Source organism: Gopherus evgoodei, chromosome 3 (genome assembly GCF_007399415.2).
Source record: "Gopherus evgoodei ecotype Sinaloan lineage chromosome 3, rGopEvg1_v1.p, whole genome shotgun sequence".
Lineage (NCBI taxonomy): Eukaryota > Metazoa > Chordata > Testudines > Testudinidae > Gopherus > Gopherus evgoodei.
The window spans coordinates 169,496,242-169,517,755 of record NC_044324.1 but is presented as its reverse complement, the minus strand read 5'-3'; the positions used below and the strand labels follow the sequence as shown (position 1 = coordinate 169,517,755).

Here is a 21,514-nt window from a genome sequence, read left to right as displayed (position 1 = left end):
CCTGCCTAGGCTCCTGGCGGGTAGGGAGAGCGGCAGAAGCAGTGGGAGGACAAAGCGCTTTCCCGCAGGTAACACAATGCAGGGATAGCGTGGTTGCCCTGTGCTGGGCAGGGGGATGGGATACATGTGACCTGCCCTTTAGATCATGCCCCCCCACAATATGGGCAGGCACCAGTTGTATATCGGATGCCATCGAGGGAGGAGGTGGAACAGGGGTGGGAAGAGGTGAGTGCGGGTGGGGCATTGAGGGGGAAGGGGCTTAGGACAGAGTGAGGGGTCAAGCACCCCCTGGGAAATCTGGAAGCCAGTGCCTATGCTCCTAGATGAGTGTGTGGTAGTACCATCAGCGGCGAAGGCAGCCAGGCGGGCATGTGGAAGCCCTGGCCGTGCTGGAAGAGGTGCCCAGCAGCGCAGCCAGCAGCTCACTGGGCTCCAGCAGGGGCCCATTGATGTTCTGCCCTGGGGCCCGGAATTGCTATCAGCAGGCCTGACAACAGTAATAACCTGAAACAGGCAGACTGACGCTAATTAAGCAATTTTTATTCCAAGATGAAAACAGTATCTGTTTGTTTAAAGAAAAGTTTTAAAAGCAAAGGACGTGATTTCTTGGATTTTGTATCCTTACTCCCCCGGTCTGTTCTTCCCATTTCCACAAACTTCTGAATCATGAGAGTACAGGACTCATCAGAAAGCAGAGGATATTCTTGCATCTATACCTTGCCAGACTGCCCAATGCTTTTGTTTTTGAGACAACCACTCTGCTTGCTGCAATTCAGGCCAACCTTCACATTCCTCAAAAGAAACTTAACACCAGTTAACATGCTACACAGAACTCGCCCATTTGCTTCAACACTTCGGAGAATTATGGCTTTCAGGTTACAGTCCCATGCTGCAGTGTGGATTCCAAAACACGAGCATTAATAAGCTGAGCTTCTGTATTAGCTCAGCTCTCAAGAACTTAAAGGGAGTCACGTGATTGCCATACAATGGAATTTGTACATGATTCTTTAACATTGACACCGCAAGTAGCTGACTGCTCTTGCAGTGGGAACCCAGTATAGAGGACTGGGGGAAAAAAATGAATTAATTTACATTAATGAGTAATGATGAGTTTAGCTAACAGACAAAACATATTGTGGGTATGTCCATGATAGAACACTGTTGTGTTTCAAGGTTTTATATAATTAGAAAATAAAAAAGCATGTTGAAGCTCTAGCTGACACAGTTATTTATAGGTTGCTGAAATGTGTTCTCTCCGTTTGTTTGCAGTTTTACCTACAAAATGACTCACTAAAAACCATTACCCAAACTGGCCTGACCAAAAATGAATATATATGATGTTGTTGTGTTGGAATGTTAACTATTGTTCTGATTCCGTTCTGGTTACTGAGACCTTAATTAGACAATTTAACAACTCCACAACCACTACCCAGCAGTATATTCTAAAGATTAAAAAATTAAAATCCGCTAAGTAAGTCTAATTCATGTCAAAGCGTTTAGATTTCTATGGTGCTATGAGTTACTGGCCGATAAAGGCATAGAGGGAGTAAGCTTCTTAAGAATGTCATGTCCATCTGGGGGTACCATCTGTCAAAGAAATCCTGAAAAAGAGGCTGAAGAGGAATCCAGAATATGCTCAGCTGTTATAACATAAATTGTTCCCTGATGCTACAACCTCAGTATATACTTTTAGGTAGACAAATGCTTTCTTCCATTTCAATGTTCATTTAATATAGGTTGTGGAAACTTTTGTTCTCTGCATTTCAGGACCACCTTACAGGTCCTCTCTTAGACATCTCAATTTATTGAACAATTTGGAGGGTACGTTAGACAACAAACAGGGGACGATGATTCTGTTTGACAATGACAGCCAAAATTGTTATCCACTTGCCAAAAAGAAATGGACTGATGGCAAAACAAAGCATTGCATAGGAGAATACTGACATGCAGTGGAATGTACAAGAGGACCAAACAGTTTTTTGCCATCTGAAATGTCTGTTAATCTCCTTAGCTGAAGCACAACTTTGTTAGCTGAGGACAAGTAGGTTTTCTGGGACTGGTCAACACACAAATTGTTCCGCTGGTTCCATGCTTCATCTCATAGTCCATCCTGCCCTCCTCCTCCTAAGAATCAGTACATGAGTGTTGCATACATCGAGAGGTATGGGAGACAAGAGGAAAAAAAGGTGTGTATATACTTAAAAAGAGGAACAGGACCACTGTATGTGTGATATGGGTTTTAACAAAGGAGGGGAATAGATTCTTAATATAAGTAACTTGATCTAACTCCTCTTCCTTTCATTTACTCCATCAGCAATAGACATCACAAGTCCCAAAGCCATAAAAATATACTAAACAATCCAAAGAGCAGAAGAATGCACTTTCAAAACCTGTCAAACATCGGAGAAGATAGAGCAAATGACAAAGACAGAGCCAGGGGTTTGTCGTCATTCTTGAGCTGTTTACGTGGGGAATGGAATGAAAGTAGGATGGCTTCAAAATAAACCCTAAAGGTTTAAATTACTGAACTGTGACATGAAAACTAGTGTCAGCTCAAAAGGACAAAAATATGCTTGGAGTATTTGCTCCCATATCTTGTAACACAGCTAGAGCAGCCATTGCATTCAGTATACTTTACCTCTGTTTCAGATCAGTACCTCTTCGGGTTGCATGACATTTTGGGGAGAATGATTAGAAAAGGGAAGAATATTTCTAAAAATAAAATTATCCAGCAATATTAATATGATATGGGGTGCGTCTCTTTTTTGTCCCTTCATATACTGAAGACTTACTCAGTAGTTAAATTACAGAACTTTATGATTCCTGTCCTTTTAATAGAGTCAAGGTCATTAAAGCTATCAAGTGACAAATATACATAGAAGGCAAAAAGGACTATTGATATATAATATAGGACATGAAGGCATGGTTCTTTGCAAACATGTCTTCTAAATAAGTATGCTCCAATTTACAGTATATAGGTTAAATGCTTACTAGGGAGAAAGAATCATCCACAGTAAGCAGATAAAAAGTAGAACACTGTAGCACAAAGAAGCCATATATCTATGGTGATCAAACTAAATTGATAGCATTCTTTTCTTACTGAAACTTTATCACTTTCTTTACTGTGCTGCAAATATGACATTACATTTATTATCGTAATTTTCCAGCTATTAGTTTTTGGGGGGTTTTTTGGTGGTGAATAACTATGTGGTGGGGTTTTGTTTTTCTCGTTACTTTTAGCCTAAAAGCAACAAAAGAAACAGAAGCTTATTGATAAACTAGGCAGGAAAAGAAAAGTAAAGCTACTAAATTAAAAATATATAAATATATATAGAGTATAGTGAACATAAATTATTTCACATTCAAAACAAACAAGTTTATCTTTTTTATGGTTTTCACGTGAAACATATGAATTATTAAGACAGCCTAGTGCCTAAAAGTAAAATTCTCCATTGTCAACACGGAGTTGATCCAGGCCTCTTGCTTCCCAAGGCAGAGGAGAAAGACTGTGCCTTTCATTGCTCAATGCCCTTGGGTCCCTCTGAAGCGTTCCACCCAATAGAAAGCAACATAGCCATGACATAAGAACCCACGAGTGAGAGAGTAAAGTAAAAAGAAATGAAGAGGGATTCATAGCTCCATGAGGAGTACAGACTCTACCCTAGGAAATATTAAATTTTCAAATGAACCAAGTAAATTACATAGCTCCATTACTGTATGTCACTACACAATTGCAAACAATGTCCTTAATGAATATATTCACCACTATTTCTCTACATTTCACAAACTATCAAGTTAAAATATATTCCAAGCTTCTAAATCTTCTGTATGGAATTTTCATTTATTTCCCCGTCACCCTTCTGAAAGCTTTTCATACTAGAATTTATAAGTCCATTCCCAACTCCGAGCCCCAGGCTATCCAAATCACTGCCTGACAGATGTTGAAAGGTTCATCCAAAGTGTATTTTAAATGTACTAATTAAATAGTCTCTAAGGCAGTCAATATTCACTGAGAATTTGTCTCTAGGTAAAAGAAAGTGAGAGAAGGTATACAAGAAAGTGGAGAAAAATAATCCATTACTTTGTTGCCAGTTCTGGATTTTTAATCATGTAGGTCACAAATCTATGCTTCTTGGAACGTAATACCTATAATCTCTTGCAGGTTCTATAATACTTACCTATTTTTAAATCACTTGTACAATGATCTTTGCTAAAAGAAAACCAAAAAAGTAGTTTGAAAAAAATCTTTCAGCTCAGGTATATTAAGTCACTAGACACAAACATATTGCCTTTCAAATCATTTGAAACAATGTTACCTAATCTGTGTGTTTGTTAAAGGGGAACCCCTGGAAGCTATGAAAGAGACACACTTATCATTAGCAATTTGACCTCTGGAAGTATCTGAACAGCCAAGGAAGAAGTCACTCAGAAGCAGTGATGCAACTTTCCAAACAAAGTCAAGGAGCAGAGAAAGATATAGGAAATATATTCTTCATGGGGACCTCTCTTTCCCTCTCTTGATTGCTCTGGATAGTTTATCACAGGCAAAAAGCAAAATGGGTGCATTTTTAAAATTAATTTGTTTAAGGTGATTGTAAAGCTTAGGTCAGCTAAAAAGATTGAGCTAACTCAGTTGAGCTAACACAACTGAAAAGCACACCCTTTTGGCAGTCCAGACAGACCTGTCAGCATGAGTCAGCAGAAATAACAGAAAGTAATGCCATTATTTACAGTTTTAACACTAGATGTTAGGGTGTTTCAGCAGAGAAGCCTAGTGCAGGGTCCTAGAACTTGCTGCTCTGTTACAAAACCCTACTCTTGCAAGGAGAGCTCTGAAATACTAAGTGGCCATAAGGTATTAGGAATTTGATTTCACCTTTCATCAATTACAATAAAAACAAGAACAACAAGGTGAAGTTAAAAAAATTACTATACTTTATCCTTACAGGTCAGCTCCATACTCCAGTAGTGTTTTCTCCAATAGACACATGGTCACTAACTGTCCCTGGAGCAGCACCATTAAAAACAGGAGCCAAAGAACTTAGACCACTGGGAACATATGCAAAGAAAGAGTAAACGTTTCAAATTCCTCATGTTCTGAATGTCATTTACTACTGTGATTACTGGGGACATGACTTCACCCAAGTTTCAGCCACAGTCCATTTTACCAATCCAAGTTTTTACTCACAGTCCAATTTTACCAATCCATGTTTGATTTTTGTGCTTTACATTCACAGTTCATGTTTAAGCAGTCTTTCCAAGTTGTCATGAATATTTACAAGTCCAAGCACAAAATCTACTTGCTCATCTTTTACTATAATGATGATGATCAGGGGAAAATATACCCATTAATAACAGCCTCTTACCCTGGACAAGTAGAATTGTGCAAGGCTGTCCTTATGTAACAGGATATAAGGAGATATTGTAAAAGGAGGAACAAACAGTTTAAGAACCAATGACCTGAAGTTAAAAACAAACAAACAAATAAAACAAACAACACAAGGATGATGATTTTATGAGTCCTTAAAATTATGAAAAAAACAAAACATGATGATTGCCTAGTGGAAAAGGACTAATTAAGTACAGGAGGCAATTTGGGTAGAATTTTCAAAAGCACCTAAGTGACTTAAGAGCATAAATCCCATTTACTCAAATCACTAAGGTACTTTTTTAAGACCTTGTGACAGAATAAATATTGGGAAGTTAAAAAAAATCTGAGAAAATGTAGTAGGTGACCATGATATTAAATTACTAGCATTACTAAATGTTTTGTAGAGGATTAATATGTAGCAGATTTGAAAAGTTTTAGTCAGATACCATGAATGTGGTATATAAAGAGGGAGAGAAAATGGGTAAGTTTGCTTAAAGAGACCCACACTACTGCTCAGTACTACTGAATAGAGACAGTATTGAATGAGTACTCACTAATAACGTAAAAGCAATTTATGAATATTAAGAGCAACAATAGAATTAAATATTCAAAGAGACACCAATGTCTTTTTTTTTCCTATTCAAGTAATAGGCCACTCCTAGGATGAAGTTGCTATTTTCAGAATCACTTAGCCTACTGTTAATCTAATTGTTGTCATCATGTTTAAGTAGTATTACTTGTCTACTACACTTCTAATGACCAAGACACACAGAAAGTGTCCTCAGTGACAGTTGTACATAATTCTGAAGTAGGTGTGTTTCTGAACTATTTTAATAACCATAATTTTAGCCAATTGCTTTTATAGGGTAGAGTGATTTTTTGATCAATCACCACCTCATGGATTACTGGATTTGCCATTATTCACTGGCTGAGATTTGAGCATTGCTCTGCCCTCCTCTCTAGAAATTAAACTGAGAACTATCTTCTGCAGGGCAGGGAGGAGCCATTTTCAAGCTTCAACCTTATAATAAGCACAGAGACAAGAAAAGCCAATTAAAATCAAAGCCCACCCCAGGCCACATGTGTTGTATTAGCAGAGCTCTAGATAATGTTTAACACTTAGAATTTCAATAATTAGGAACTTCACTCCTGTTTTTAAGGTGTTGAGACAAAAATCATACTCGGTGCCTCCAACTCAGCCCCAGTTGTGATACATGCTGTTTCTACTTTTCAGAATTCACTACCAGCCAAATGGCTGCTAGCAGGTTATTGCTTGTTAAAAATAAAAATGTTTCTTACAATTCTTGTTATTATCAATCCAATGATCAGAATATTTGGTGGAGACAAAGAATATTTCTGCATAAGTGTTTAGGCCAGACAATATACTTATTTTTATAGGTGTAAAGGAAAATACACATTTTCCTATTAAACACTGTCTCAAGTTCATCTGAAATTATTATTTCCTCTTTCAATGTGGAATAGCTGAATGTTTAGAAAATAAATGATGGTTGTTATCAATATGTCACAGGTATAGGAAAAATTAGACATCTGCTTTCATTAAACAAAACCACACAGATTAGTTAATCTGAAATGCCAGTATGGATTATCTCTCTTCGACTAAGGCAATGGTTCTCAGGGACTTTTGTACTGGTAACCCCTTTCACAGAGCAAGTCTCTAGTGCAACCCCCCTCATACATTAAAAACACTTAAATATATTTAGCATTATTATAAATGCTGGAGGCAACGCAAGGTTCGGGGTGGAGGCTGACAGCTTGCGACCCCCATGTAATAACCTCGCGACCCTCTGAGGGGTCCTGACCCTCAGTTTGAGAACCCCTGTTCTAAGGTATCAATGGATCTGAAGCTAAAGAGACTACAGAAGGGTAGTAGTGGGAAAGTGCACTCTGGCATTTGGGGGAAAAAACTCTTTTACAATGATTTGTTTTTTTAAAAATAATTAAAACAGAAATGCCCACATTCTGGTCTGAATTACACACCTTGCAACTGTAGTCAATGGGTTTACATGATACATAAAATCATGTCTTGATCAAATTCAGCTAAGGCATTAAGATACGCCACGAATGAGAGATGCACCTGCTTACACCACTGCTGAATTTGACCTGAACACTGCAAAACTATACTGACGTAACATTAACATGAAACCTTCCTTTGGCACTATTTCAGTTAGCTATCCTGCACAAGGTTTGCCTTTGCAAGGCATATAAAAAGAGACTTTGTCTTTCCTTTTATAAAATGGAATGGAACTATTTAAAAATACTAAAAGCAGAAATATAGGGGAGAAAAAAAATAATTCTCAATTAGATTAATTTTGTTAAAGATTTTATTTTGAGAGCCAGAAAAATTATATTGGCAAATGGCAACTGCTATCTATTTTCTGCATTCTTGTGAAAAACACTGCACGGGAGAAAGGAACAGCTTTCAACAAAAACAAACAATAAATAAGTAAGTATTTGCCAGTTGTTGAATTCTGTTTGAGCTAATCATGTTTGCTTCCCTAAGCTGCACTCTGTTCTCTATCTGCCTGTTGTCTGTTTACTGTCAGCTTTCAAGCCTCCTCATAAAGCTAATCTAAGTGACTGGCTCTGACCTTCTGTGAAGTAGCACATGGCAGCTGATATACCCAGAGTTCTTATATTTAATCTATTATGCAAATGTAATTACAAACCCCGATAAGATGAAGTATTACTGATGAAATCTGAATACCACACAAAACAAAGGTCACACAGTCAGAGACATTTTACCTAAGAATTCCCATTATGGTAAAACACAAACACAGTAGAAACCTTTAATACACTTAAGTCTGCAGCATAAAAAATATATTTATAATAACTGTATTTCAGAATAGGCCTTTTACCTCTTTCATTTTTACTCTAAATGCACACACTTGGTCCTCACTAACTGCAATGCTTTAAAAATTCGGTACCATTTTCTCTAGAAACACACATGGTTTTTATTTTCTGCTCAGAAAATGTTTATTAGTTATTCTTATTATTCATAAGATTCCAAAAGATGCTGTATCAAGTGGTTGCTATGGACATCCAGCTAAACCAAACCCAGATATATCAGTAAAATTAAGATATATTATACACATGGCAAACAACTGAAAAGTAAAATAGAAGGTTTGAAGTTTGGTGAGACTGTGAAGGAAAGCAGCTTGGTTTGAGCAGGGTTCCACTGGTAACAAAACCATAGAATTAAACCAGGATTAGCCCAAATTTTCCAGTTTGATCCCAGAATCATCTTTATTTGGGTTCGACGTCCTTTTGGATCTCTATGGTAATAAACACTGCTTCTGCGCCTTTTGACAATTACACTATTATTTCATCATCACTCCGATGCTCAGCAGATCTGAGGACTCCTGAGTGCTAAGGCACTGTTGGTACTCTTAACATAAGAGTTATGTAAGTTACATTATAGAAATCAACCAGAACAACATTAGGGGTAACATATTCAAAAGTTGTGCAGGGAATTGCTATTGATTTGAATGGCAGATATGTGGTTAAAACCTTACACATTGTTTTTTAACAGACAGGGGCTTAGTGTTAGTAGCTAATAAAAAGGAAGGAAATTCCGAGTTAAGGCTGAAACTCCAGACTTTTACAGCAGGCTCTTTGCAATACACATCTAGACATTGCAATGATGGTGATCTTACATTAATTTTACCACAACACCACCATGAAAACAAACAAGCAAACAAAGGAGTGCTAGATTTATGCTGACTGGAAGGAGGAGAAAAATAAACATATCTGTGTTTACACTTCATAATTATGGGAGGTACTAAGATACAAAGGTGATGGCATAAGGAGGATAGGCAGGCAGACAAATAGAGATACTACTTTTCATACACCTGGATCCCAACATGTTCTGCAAATGTTACCATCCAATTTACAACCTATGGAGGAAATTCTGGCAGATGATATGCACGCAGAAATATGACAGAAGAGTAGGACAAAATTAGATATATTGATTCTGCCTCTCAGGAAAATTGCAAAGAGACTGCTCTGCAAGTGCTTCATGTCTGAAATAATGGAAGGGACACAGCTATCAGTAGAGTAGGCATGGTTTTTATGTACCGTATTTTTGTATTTACGCATCATGGTTGCCCAAACTAAACAGCATACTATATGCAAAGCTCCTCCCCGTCCTTCCAATCCCATGCAAATTATTATTCCTTGGAGGAATTAAGCATGTGAAGGGGTTGTGCACAAAGCTTATCCTAGGCCAGATATAGGGGCATATTAATGCTATTTTTGCAGCTTTTACAAATGCCTAGGATCTGAGTGATTTTTGGTAGTGAGGAAGAAGTATATGCCATTTGTACTTGTTCCATATGGTGCCCAAATAGAAATCAGCCAGAATGTTTACTGCTATGAGACTTGATTTTCACAAGTGATTAGGAAATCAGTATTGCAAGGGGTCTCAGAACATTGCTATGTATAAACTACAGTTGAGAGACACAATAGGACGAGCAAAAGGTTAAATGTCAACCTCGAGTTTCAACCTTACCTCCAAGTTTTCTTGTTTGTGCATTTGATGTTCTCTGTTACTGTGAAACACGTTTTTGTGGTTTAATTTACTATCTTTTTGTTTATGATAGTAATAGAAAAGAAAAACAAATGGCTCCTGTAAGTGAGCTGATATAATGGCTTATTCAGATCTATTATGTTCATTAAAGTTCTGAATCATTTACTCCATAGAATATAATGTACTCTTTGGAACCATTATAGCATATATCATGTCAGTATGGATACATGTGAACAGAATTTTACAAACTTTTCTATAAGATTTTGGTCCAGGTCTGCAGCTGGTATAAATCAGAAAAACAGTGTTAATTTACATCAGCTGATGATCTGGTCTCTTGTTTAGAACCCTACCAAGCAGTTGACAGTAATTATTACTGTATTTTTATCTACATTAAAAAACAACCTAAATAGCTAAGAACTGGAAGACTCAGGGAATAGTGGAACAGAGGCTAGAGGTTCTGATTCTCATTTATACCAAAACCTATTTACACCAATCTAGCAGTCTAAAAGGACCTTATAGTAGGTGTTGACATTCTTTAGGGTTTCATCCCTAGAAGCAGTCCCTACACCAGAGGCCTGAAGAACACTGACAAAAAGTTTATACTGTTTATGTTGTATCTGATCTATCAGGAAACAGAAAGATCTTCATTGTCAGGCACCTTTAAAGAGCACTAAATTCACTCAAAATAAATAAAAAATAGTAAGTGTCAATCAGCCAGTTCATTAAACATGTAGAGTTCTGTTTTAAATTGTAGAAAATGTTAGTGCTTCAGGTTAGTCCAACGTGAGAGATTTTATCAAAGCAATTTGCTCTTTGCATAGCAAAGACAATATAATTTGTATTTATTTTACATACAATTACACAAACATAAAAATATATATACACACAAACACTTATGCACATACTTAAAATATCCTTACATATGTGCGTATTATACACAAACACCCTTTTATTAAATGTAACATAGGAAAAATGATCCTGTTAATTATTTACAAAAAGTGGAATGGTTTTAAGTATTCATTGAAGCAGGGACTTGAACTGGAGTCACTCACCTCCCACATAAGTGCCCCAACCAATTGGCTCTAGAGTCAATGTGTCTCTCTTGTTCTCTCTCTCACCCAATTAATATTTAATTATACATAAAAAGTTAGACTGATACACCTTACCCTAATTTGAACCCGTAGTAAGCCACTTCACTTCTGTGTGTCAACAGCAGGGGTTTGCACAAAGTGTAGCTATTCAGTGAACAAACAAAAAAAATCTCTCAGTGTAGACAAGCCCTGAGTCAGAGGACTGATTGTTTTGCTAGCCATAATCCATTTTTATGAAAAAAATTTCTTAATGAAAGCGCTGGTTCTTAGAAAGATTATTTGATATTGAATGATCCATAAAGATGGGAGTAAATAGGCCAAAACAAATGACATCTGTGATGTATGAACACAGTCTGAGTGGGTTCTGGAAGATGCAGATCATAACCAGACTTTGAAAAACTCCCTGGAACTCTCCTGCTAGATTATGCTTATTAAGAGGTTAACTTTAAAGGTGCCTCCCAGTACACACCCATTTCAGTGGTCAACCCCAAAACGCACTGTGTAGGTGCTGAAAACCCCCCTCCCTACCATTCCATATGTCCATGGAAACAACCTTCTTGAGTGCATAGCCTGATTTAGAGCAACTTCTAAGAGTCTGTATGTATCACTCAAATTTTAAATACAGTGCCCTAACCCCCAATGTAATTCCAGCTATACCAGCATACCATTCCATGATATTAGTGTTGTGTGTCACACAAGCAAAGGGCCTTTTTGATCACAAAGCCTGCACCATAATATTCTGCTAATACATAAAACAAGTTGAGATTCACAGATGTTTTACAGAATAAAATGCTGATTTTTATTAAATTTATAGGAAACCAGAAGTGTATTGAAAAGTCTGTTTAAGGCCTGATCTTTCAGTCCTTACTTAAGCAAAACTCCTAGTAATGTTAACTAGAATTTTGCATGAGTAAAGAACTGCAAGACTGGGCCCTAAGAGACAGTATGTCTTCTGTATAAAAGCCATTAGTACACATTCAGTCTTCAACGGGGAAAAACTTTCCTGACCTCACTGGAATTACACCACTTTTTAATTTTGTCCATAACATAGTTCTTCTTCTAGCTGGATTCTTCTCCTTTGTTGTTGTTGTTTTTCCCCAGCACCAAGTTATAGTGGCAATAAGATCACAGGGTCCTGCTGTTCAAGGAAATACTAAAAGTTCCCCCCAAATTTTCTTTATTAACATCTGAAAAGCATAAATATTGCTGCACTTCAGTCAATAAAAGCCTTTGATATAACTTTGATATAAAACCTAGCTTCACTGAACCCAACCACAAAGCCTCACTTCATCAAACCAAGTGTGACCTTATACAAAAATTTCTCTTCATGTGCAATATCCTAATTTACATCATTTCAAATCATCTTTCTAGTCTAGCAAGTTAAAAGATATTAACATTCTGTCATTAGAGAAAAATGACATTATACAGGATCTTTTGAGGATGTAGTGCCAGGGAAATGCTTACTACTATTTGGATTTCTCCAATACACTTCTGACCATTTGGACTGACAGCTCCTTATCTCCACTTTTAGCAATCAGATTCTTTTGCTTCAGAGTCTCCATATGAAAATTCTCTAGAAGGATACAAGGAGGAAACATTTCAACTAACTTAACCTACTGCAGAGAAAAGGAAGCAGGAGGATTTCCTATTAAAGGATTTGAGTAACAGCAATCCAAAACACAGTTAAACAAAATTTCTGCTCACTATATCTGCCAATCTGGGTTGGTTGACTCTAGATCAAAATGTCCTCACAAACCCTGGTTGGGAGGGATGCCACCAATAGTGAGGAACTAGGTTCGGTAACAGTTGATTATATTACATTGTGAAGATCTGAGTCTGAGTGTCCTAGTAATTTAAGAATCCTCACACCAGAGCAGGAATATTCCAAATGAGGATGGCTTATTCAAATAACAATAAAAAAAAAACAACAAAAAAGATGTTGCATAATCCAAGGAAGAACAGCCCTCAGGCCCAAATTAGCTGTACCTCTGAGAGCTCCATCCCACTCAGCTACTAATAAACCTTGCTATAACTATTATTACGTGGAAGGCAAGGCTAGTTTTTTATATGGTCCAATTCAGTGGAAGTGCCATACAGACATCAGTGGGTAGAACTGATCTTTAAGTCTCTCCAATCAGAACACAGGACTAACAGGCACCTTTCTCAGTCAAAGAAAAAGACTTCCTGGTTGCATCCTTCATCTTCACCTAAGGCAATGATCTTCATCCCTTTGTTACAAAAAAAATCACATTAAAACCCATTCTAAATGGGAATATAGCAAATCCATTTCTATGCCTCTTGCAAGCTGATGTGTACAGGGGATTTGCCAAATCTATCTGCAGTGAGAAAGGGAACAAGTATAAAAAGATAATAAAGAAGGGGAAAAATGTGTCTTTTACCTGAAAAGTTCTTAGCTTGCTAAGGGTTTTCTTCTTCAGATTATAACCACCCAGCCCAAGGGGTTGGTAAGTTTATGAGTGAAAGACTCATCAGAACAGATAAAGTAGGAGAGATCTTGCCTTGCCAGCCTCCTACAACTTGGCCATATTGTAATCAATGATTTTCTTCTCTAAAGCTGGGTGTCAGAAGATGAAGGAAGAGGATTTTAATATTTAAGCACACCATGAGGGTTCTGTGGACAACAGGACTGCTTTTTCTTTTTCTTCCAGATGTACCAGTTCAGGGCAATTCCTGTGACTTGCAAAAGGCCTTGTTTAATAAAAACTAGATCTCTAATACTACATAGTGTGGAATAAGCAATACCATGGTTCTGTGACTAGGGCCTCCAATTCTGAGTTTCTTCCGACCAAGGTTACAGCCACTAAAAATGCAACCCTGAGTAACACAGAATGTAGTATTTTAAATGGGTATTTAATAACATTAAACTAGGTTAAAGCCCCATAACGGAATGCTGAACTAGCAGAGACAATGCTCTAAGAAATCTTTCGATGTCTGGATGAGACTAGATCTGCTCTAGCGCAGAAGCCATTGGACAATCAGTATCCTGGAGTCTGGTAGTTTCAGAATATTTCCATCCCATCCCAAACTCCTCAGGAAAACCTGGCAGCAACAGCCATTGGTGCCAGAAAATCTATGTCAAGGCAGCATTAGCTTGCACAGACTGGAAACCTCCCTGAAGGGTGGCTCTGGGAAAAGATATCGACATCTGTAGCCAAGGGTCCTGGAGGAAATATGGAAACCCAGAGACTGTGGAAATGTCCTTGATTTCCTGCCCTATTCAATGGAAGAATGAGGAGGAATCTCAAAAGCTCAGAATCATAGTGTTTCTTTACCTTTACAAAGGAATAACACATATAGAGGAGCATTAGTTTTATGAATGATCACTAAAAATCAATACCAGTCCTATACTCGGTAATGTAAAATTAAATCTTACAACAATTCAAAGCAATACAGTTTCACTAGACTACTAAAATAATCTATGTTATTTTTTCCTTTCCTGCTCTGCCTGTTTCCTTCACTCTCAGCAGTCTTGGTAAGTACATATTCTCATGTATTTTGGACATTATGTCTGTTGCAGAGTCTGGTAAACATGCTTAGAATATGCAGTTGTGATCTTTTAAAGCCACAATTATAGTTCACTTTACCAAAACCCAGCACATTTGGCTCACTCTTGTGTCGACTTGACTCACACACACCACTCAATTCTGCTAACTTTTCAGATATGCCCTCCACTCCAAAATTTTCCACTTAAGCAAATTAATGATCAAGAAATACAGGACACACCCAGAAGACAACAAACTCCCGACTCAGCACATCAAAAATGGACATACTGGCAACAAAGTTTATAGTTGAAAAATGAAGGGCATCTGGTGAATGATCTTAAATCCTAAACTCTCTGCTAGCTGAAAGGAAATATTTCAGGGATGTCCACAGGAGGATTTTTACTGAGGACAAAATGGTATTTTCCTACTAAAAGCAAGGCAGAGGCAATCATGACTGGAGAGGAGAGAGCGCTTTCATTCTTTTAACAGATTTATTCTTACGTTAGCTCTCTTTCAGAAAGGATGTCAGCTCTGCAGAGAATTCAACTGCTCCATTTTAAGAGCTCTCTAATACAGTCCAGCTAAAAATTAAATTTCAGAACAGAAGCTGAAGTTAAAAAAAGTAGAAGATCTGATATATTTCTGGTTTTAAAATGTCAAAATACATTCCATTCCAGAGAAAATATAGGAACAACTTTTAGGAGTCCAGAAATAAAATAAGATTGAGCAGGGTTGTGGGTCATGTGTACTTGTTCAAAGCATTCAGTAATTACATGTGTTTATGATTTGCATATTTAATCTTTTCAGCTGTAAGAATCGGAAAAATTTATGAATAGCTAGAACTTGACAGCTCACATCCCATACTTAGCTGCACTTCTGAAGCACTGACCAAAAAGGACACAGATGTTTAATCTTTCAAAAATATTTTCTCAATACGGATGTAAGTGAGGATTTGTCATTCGTCACTAAGAAAAATGTCCAATATATGCGGGCACATGCCAGTACGTGGATATTCTTATGTTTATAATTGCTTCGTGACAATCTGGGGTATCATGAGATTGGGAGCTGAATATTCCCAAATTCTAATACTGGCTCTAACATTCAGATTCATGCATTCCAAGGCCAGAAAGGACCACTGCAATCATCTAGCCTGACCTGTATAACACAGGTCAGAGAACTTCCTCAAAATAATTCCTAGAGAAGAGTTTTTTTAAACATCCAATTATGATTTAAAAATTGTCAATGATGAAGAATCTACCATGACCCTTGGTACATTGTTCCAATGGTTGATTATCCTCAATGTCAAAAAATTATGCCTTACTCCTAGTCTAAATTTGTCTAGCTCCAGCTTCCAGCCACTGAATCCTGTTATACCTTTCTCTTGACTGACTGAAAAACTGATTGTCAAGTATTTGTTCCCCAGGCAGGTACCTATAGACCAGTGGTCCCCAAATTGTGGGACATGCCCCCCCCCCCAGGAGGGCCTAGAGAAAATGTTCAGAGGGGCAGGGAGGGAGCACCACCCAGCCCAGCTCTGCCGCCAGCTAGAGCTCCAATCTGTTCCCTGCTCTGTCCCCAGCCCAGCTCAGGCCCAGCTGGCAGCCCCAGCCCAGCCCAGCTCCCTACTCTACTCTCATTCCTTCTCCACCCCAGGCCAGCTCCGCCTCTAGCCTCAGCTCCTCTCATCCCCAATACTGCCCCCAGCTCTCCGTCTGCGCAAGCTCCTCTGCTGAGCCAACTGTGAAGTAATGGAGAGGGGCATGGACAGATTCCATTACTGGTAAGGTGGGGAGCGACAGGAAAATTTGAGCACCACTGCTATCAAGTCACCATTTTATCTTCTCTTTGTTAAGATAAGTAGATTGAGCTCCTTCAATCTGTCACTGTAAGGCATGTTTTCTAATCCTTTAATCTTTCTCATGTCTTTTCTCTGAACCTTTTCCAATTTATCAACATCCTTCTTGAACCTGGGGATACCAGAACTGGACACACTATTCCAGCAGCAGTCTCACCAGTGCCAAATACAGAGATAAAATAACCCCTCTACTCCTACTTCAGATTCTCCTGTTTATGCATCCAAGCATCCCATTAGGCCTTTGGCAACAGCATCACACTGGAAGCTCATGTTCAGCTGACTGTCCAGCACGACTGCCAAAAATTTTTCAGAGTACTGCTTCCCAGGATAGAGTTGCCCATTCTAGAAGTCTGGTCTACATTCTTTGTTCCTAGATATATACATTAACATTTAGCTGCAAATTAAAACACATATTGTTTGCTTGCGCCCAGCTTACCAAGAGACCCAGATTGCTTTGTATCAGTGGCCTGTCCTCTTCATTATTGATCACCCCCCCTTCAATTTTTGTGTCATCTGCGAACATTATCAGTAATGATTTTATCTTTTCTCCCAGGTTAATGATAAAAATGTTAGCTAGCATAGGGCCAAGAACCACTTCCGATCAGTTAGCCAGCTTTTAATCCATATAATGTGTGCTATGAGTCGTTGTGTGGCTTTGAACCTCTAAGCCACATGCGACTCTTCAGAAGTTAATATGCAGCTTCTTGTACAGGCCCCAACTCCGGAACTGGAGCTACAGGCGCCAACTTTCTAATGTGCCGGGGGGTGCTCACTGCTCAACCCCTGGCTCTGCCACAGGCCCTGCCCTTACTCCACCCCTTCCCACCTCCTGCCCTGAGCCTGCCATGCCCTTGCTGCTCCTCCCCAGAGCCTCCTGCACACCATGAAACAACTCATTGGGAGGTGTGGGAAGGGAGGGGAAGGCGCTGATCGGCAGGGCTGCTGGTGGTTGGGAGGTGCTGGGAGTGGAGGTTGCGGGCAATTGCTGACATATTACTGTGGCTCTTTGGAAATGTACATTGGTAAATTTTGGCTCTTTCTCAGGCTCAGGTGTCCACCCCTGCTCTCAGAGGCACAGAAGCTGCAGCCCAGCAAGAGGTGAGAGCTAAGGTGGATTTAAGCCACCTTTGTAGCCTCCTGATGCTGGGCTGCTCTGGGAGCTGAAGACATTTCTGGTGTAATTTAGACAGCCCTAGAGGCCTAAATTAATGGCAGCCTCTTAGGCTACTCCATGGACCACAGAGTGATGCCTGAAATCTCCACAATGGTGCAGCCCAATCTCAACCAACCTCTACCATGCCCATCCCCACCCTGGTATGTCTTCGTAGTGGGGCGGCTGCCCCACCCCTATGAGAGACTGGGCTAAGGCAGGTTAGAGCGGTTGTGCCGAGAGACAGTCAATCAAGGAAGGCCTGTGGGAGAGCCAATGAGGGCTGAGCAAGTGGCGGCCAATCAGGGCCAGGCTCAGCACTATATAAAGGCAGCCTAGGAGAGGAGCAGGCAGTCTTTCCCAGACCTCCAACAGGGAAGGTCTGTCCTCCTGAGCTAGGAGACCAGCACCAGGGATAGCACAGTACTGGGCAGGCTTGGGGGAGCCGAAGGGAACTCCAGCCCACAACCTGCCAGGCTGCAGGCCCTGAGGGAAGGGCCTAAAGGGTGAAAAGGATCAGAGGGGAAGTGACCCAGGCAGAGCGGACAGCAAGTGAGGGGAAAGAAGAAGGGCAAGGAGACTTCCGCTAGAAGGTCCGTGGGTCGGGACCCAGAGTAGCGGGCAGGCCTGGGTCCCCCCCTTCCCCCTTATATTGCACCTAGCTGTGGGAGGTGGCCATATTAGACTACGCTATACCCCTGATGGAAGGGGTTAGACTTTGGGGTGTGGATGGCCACTGCAGCAGGTGGAGGACTGCTGTTAAGCTCACACACACACACACACACACACACACACACACACACACACACACAGATCCTTCCAGAAGGGGGTGAGAACAGACTAGGGGGCACTACCGGAGAGCAGTGTCCTGAAGGGGACGCCGCGAGCAGAAGGGAGCAACGTGGGTCCAGCTGCCAACGAAGGGCGAGGGATGGATGGGACACCACCAGGAGAGGGCGCTCCCTACGGACTGAGCTAATTCCCAGAGCGACAAGAGGGAGGTGCTGCAGGGGAGAATCCCAATCCCCTCAAAGTCCCCTATGCTAGAGCTCAAGAGGGATCCTCACACTATCTTCTGCAGTGCCTGGGAGGACTGTTCTTCAGGGGAGCCAGGGCATTTAGGGCCATTTTGCCTAACATAAAGGGGCTGAAGGGGAGTGGGGGTGAGAATTTCTGCCTCTATTTTCCTTATGTGTAAAATGGGGAGAATACTTATCCACTTACGTCATACATATGTAGTTAGGATTAATTCATGATTATAACATGCTTTGAACGTGTAAAGCAGCGTTTCCCAAATTTTTTTGGCCATAGAACTCTTTTTAGTCTATTACGGAACACTTATATTATTTTGTAGACTTTTTCGGGTTTGAAATAAAAATTGCATTATTTATGCTCACATATATTTTATTTTATAAAATAAAGCAAAAATACAAATTTATGATAACTTGAACAACAATGTCTAACTGGAAAGCCAGTATAAAGTAGTACAAAAATCAAGCGCAAGAATCAAAATTAAAAACAGTGTTCTACTTAAAAAAACCTGTTTTTATATATACACAAACACCAAACAAATTAGATTTTTACTAGGAAAATCTATTTTTATACACAGAAATACAAACTTGGATTTAATGGGATTAGTGTTTCTGCATTCTTCTATCACAAATTCGCTTAATATTAGGAATAATGCTGGAAAGTTGAATCCTCATGTCAGGCACAGCGTCAAGTCTATTCCTATATTTGGTTTGTGCTGCTGTATAATATGAAAATCATGTCTCACACAAATAAGTTGTAGCAAAAAGGAGCACTCGAACTGCACGTTTAGCCACATTAAGGTACTCTTCTATTAGGGTGCTCCAAAAATTATTCAGCATAAGATCCTTAAACTTTTGTTTCAAATTAGAGTCAGAAATTCAGTCAATTGGGCTTTCATAATCATGCACATTAAAGCTGACTGGTTTGGCTGTAATTACAAATGGATTTCGAACCCAAGCATTATCATCAGTAGTTGTAGGAAAATATTCTAATAAAAGAGGCCTGCAAGTCACCTAAGTGCTGTAAAATGATGCTGAAAACTTCTTCATGGACTGTACAATTCATTTCAGTCAGAAATTCATGTACTGCAGGGAAGCAGTCGAAGTTATTCTGTTCTACAGAAGATGCCCAGAATTCCACTTTTTTTTTTTTTAACAACAAAATGTTATCCATTGTAGTAGAAATGGTCACATTCTTTCCTTGCAGCGACAGATTAATTTCATTTAATTTTGCAAAAATATCTGCAAGATATGCAAGTCTCATTAGCCATGTGGAATTTGTCAGATAGTTATTACATTTTCGTCCTGAATTATCTGAAGTGAAGAATACCAGTACTTCACATTGGCACCTTAACAGCAGGATTGTCTGGCTATGTGGACTCTCTCCTAAGGCCCTATGCTACCAGCATTCCTAGCTATCTTTGAGACACCACTGACTTCCTGAGGAAACTACAATCCATCGGTGATCTTCCAGAAAACACCATCCTGGCCACTATGGATGTGGAAGCCCTCTACACCAACATTCCACACAAAGATGGACTACAAACAATCAGGAATAGTATCCCCGATAATATCATGGCTAACCTGGTGGCTGAACTTTGTGACTTTGTCCTCACCCACAACTATTTCACATTTGGGGACAATATATACCTTCAGGTTAGTGGCACTGCTATGGGTATCCGCATGGCCCCACAGCATACCAACATCTTTATGGCTGACTTAGAACAACGCTTCCTTAGCTCTCGTTCTCTAATGCCCCTACTCTACTTGCGCTACACTGATGACATCTTCATCATCTAGACTCATGGAAAAGAAGCCCTTAAGGAATTCCACCGTGATTTTAACAATTTCCATCCCACCATCAACCTCAGCCTAGACCAATCCACACAAGCGGTCCATTTCCTAGACACTACTGTGCTAATAAGAGATGGTCACATAAACACCACCTTATACCGGAAACCCACTGACAGCTATACTTACCTACATGCCTCCAGCTTCCATCCAGGACACACCACACGATCCATTGTCTACAGCCAAGCTCTAAGATACAACCGTATTTGCTCCAATCCCTCAGACAGAGATAAACACCTACAAGATGTCTATCAAGCATTCTTAAAACTACAATACCCACCTACTGAAGTGAAAAAACAGATCGACAGAGCCAGAAGAGTACCCAGAAGCCACCTACTACAGGACAGGCCCAACAAAGAAAATAACAGAACGCCACTAGCCATCACCTACAGCCCCCAACTAAAACCTCTCCAGCGCATCATCAAAGATCTACAACTTATCCTTAAAGATGATCCCTCACTCTCATAGATCTTGGGAGACAGGCCAGTCCTCGCTTATAGACAGCCTCCCAACCTGAAGCAAATACTCACCAGTAACCGCACACCACAGAACAAAAACACTAACCCAGGAACCTATCCTTGCAACAAAGCCCGATGCCAGCTCTGTCCACATATCTATTCAAGTGACACCATCACAGGACCTAATCACATCAGCCACGCCATCAGGGGCTTGTTCACCTGCACATATACCAACATGATATATGCCATCATGTGCCAGCAATGCCTCTCTGCCATGTACATTGGCCAAACCGGACAGTCTTTACACAAAAGAATAAATGGACCCAAATCTGACATCAGGAATCATAACATTCAAAAACCAGTGGGAGAAAACTTCAACCTCTCTAACCATTCAATGATAGACTTGAAGTTGGCAATTTTGCAACAAAAAAACTTCAAAAACAGACTCCAAAGAGACTGCTGAACTCGAATTAATATGCAAATTGGATACAATTAACTTAGGTTTAAACAGAGACTGGGAATGGTTGGGTCATTACACTAATTGAATCTATTTCCCTGTGTTAAGTTCTCTTCACACCTTCTATGAGTCATCTTAATTATCATTTCAAAAGTTATTTTTTTCCTCCTGCTGATGATAGCTCATCTCAATTGATTAGGC

The 21,514-nt window shown here is 39.6% G+C and overlaps 1 protein-coding gene across 1 annotated transcript in view; it reads right to left on the bottom strand.

Annotated features, from left to right (window-relative positions):
* Positions 1 to 21,514, bottom strand: part of CDC42BPA (CDC42 binding protein kinase alpha) — a 370,767-nt gene that overhangs the window by 185,564 nt on the left and 163,689 nt on the right. The gene's annotated exons all lie outside the window — the stretch shown is intronic.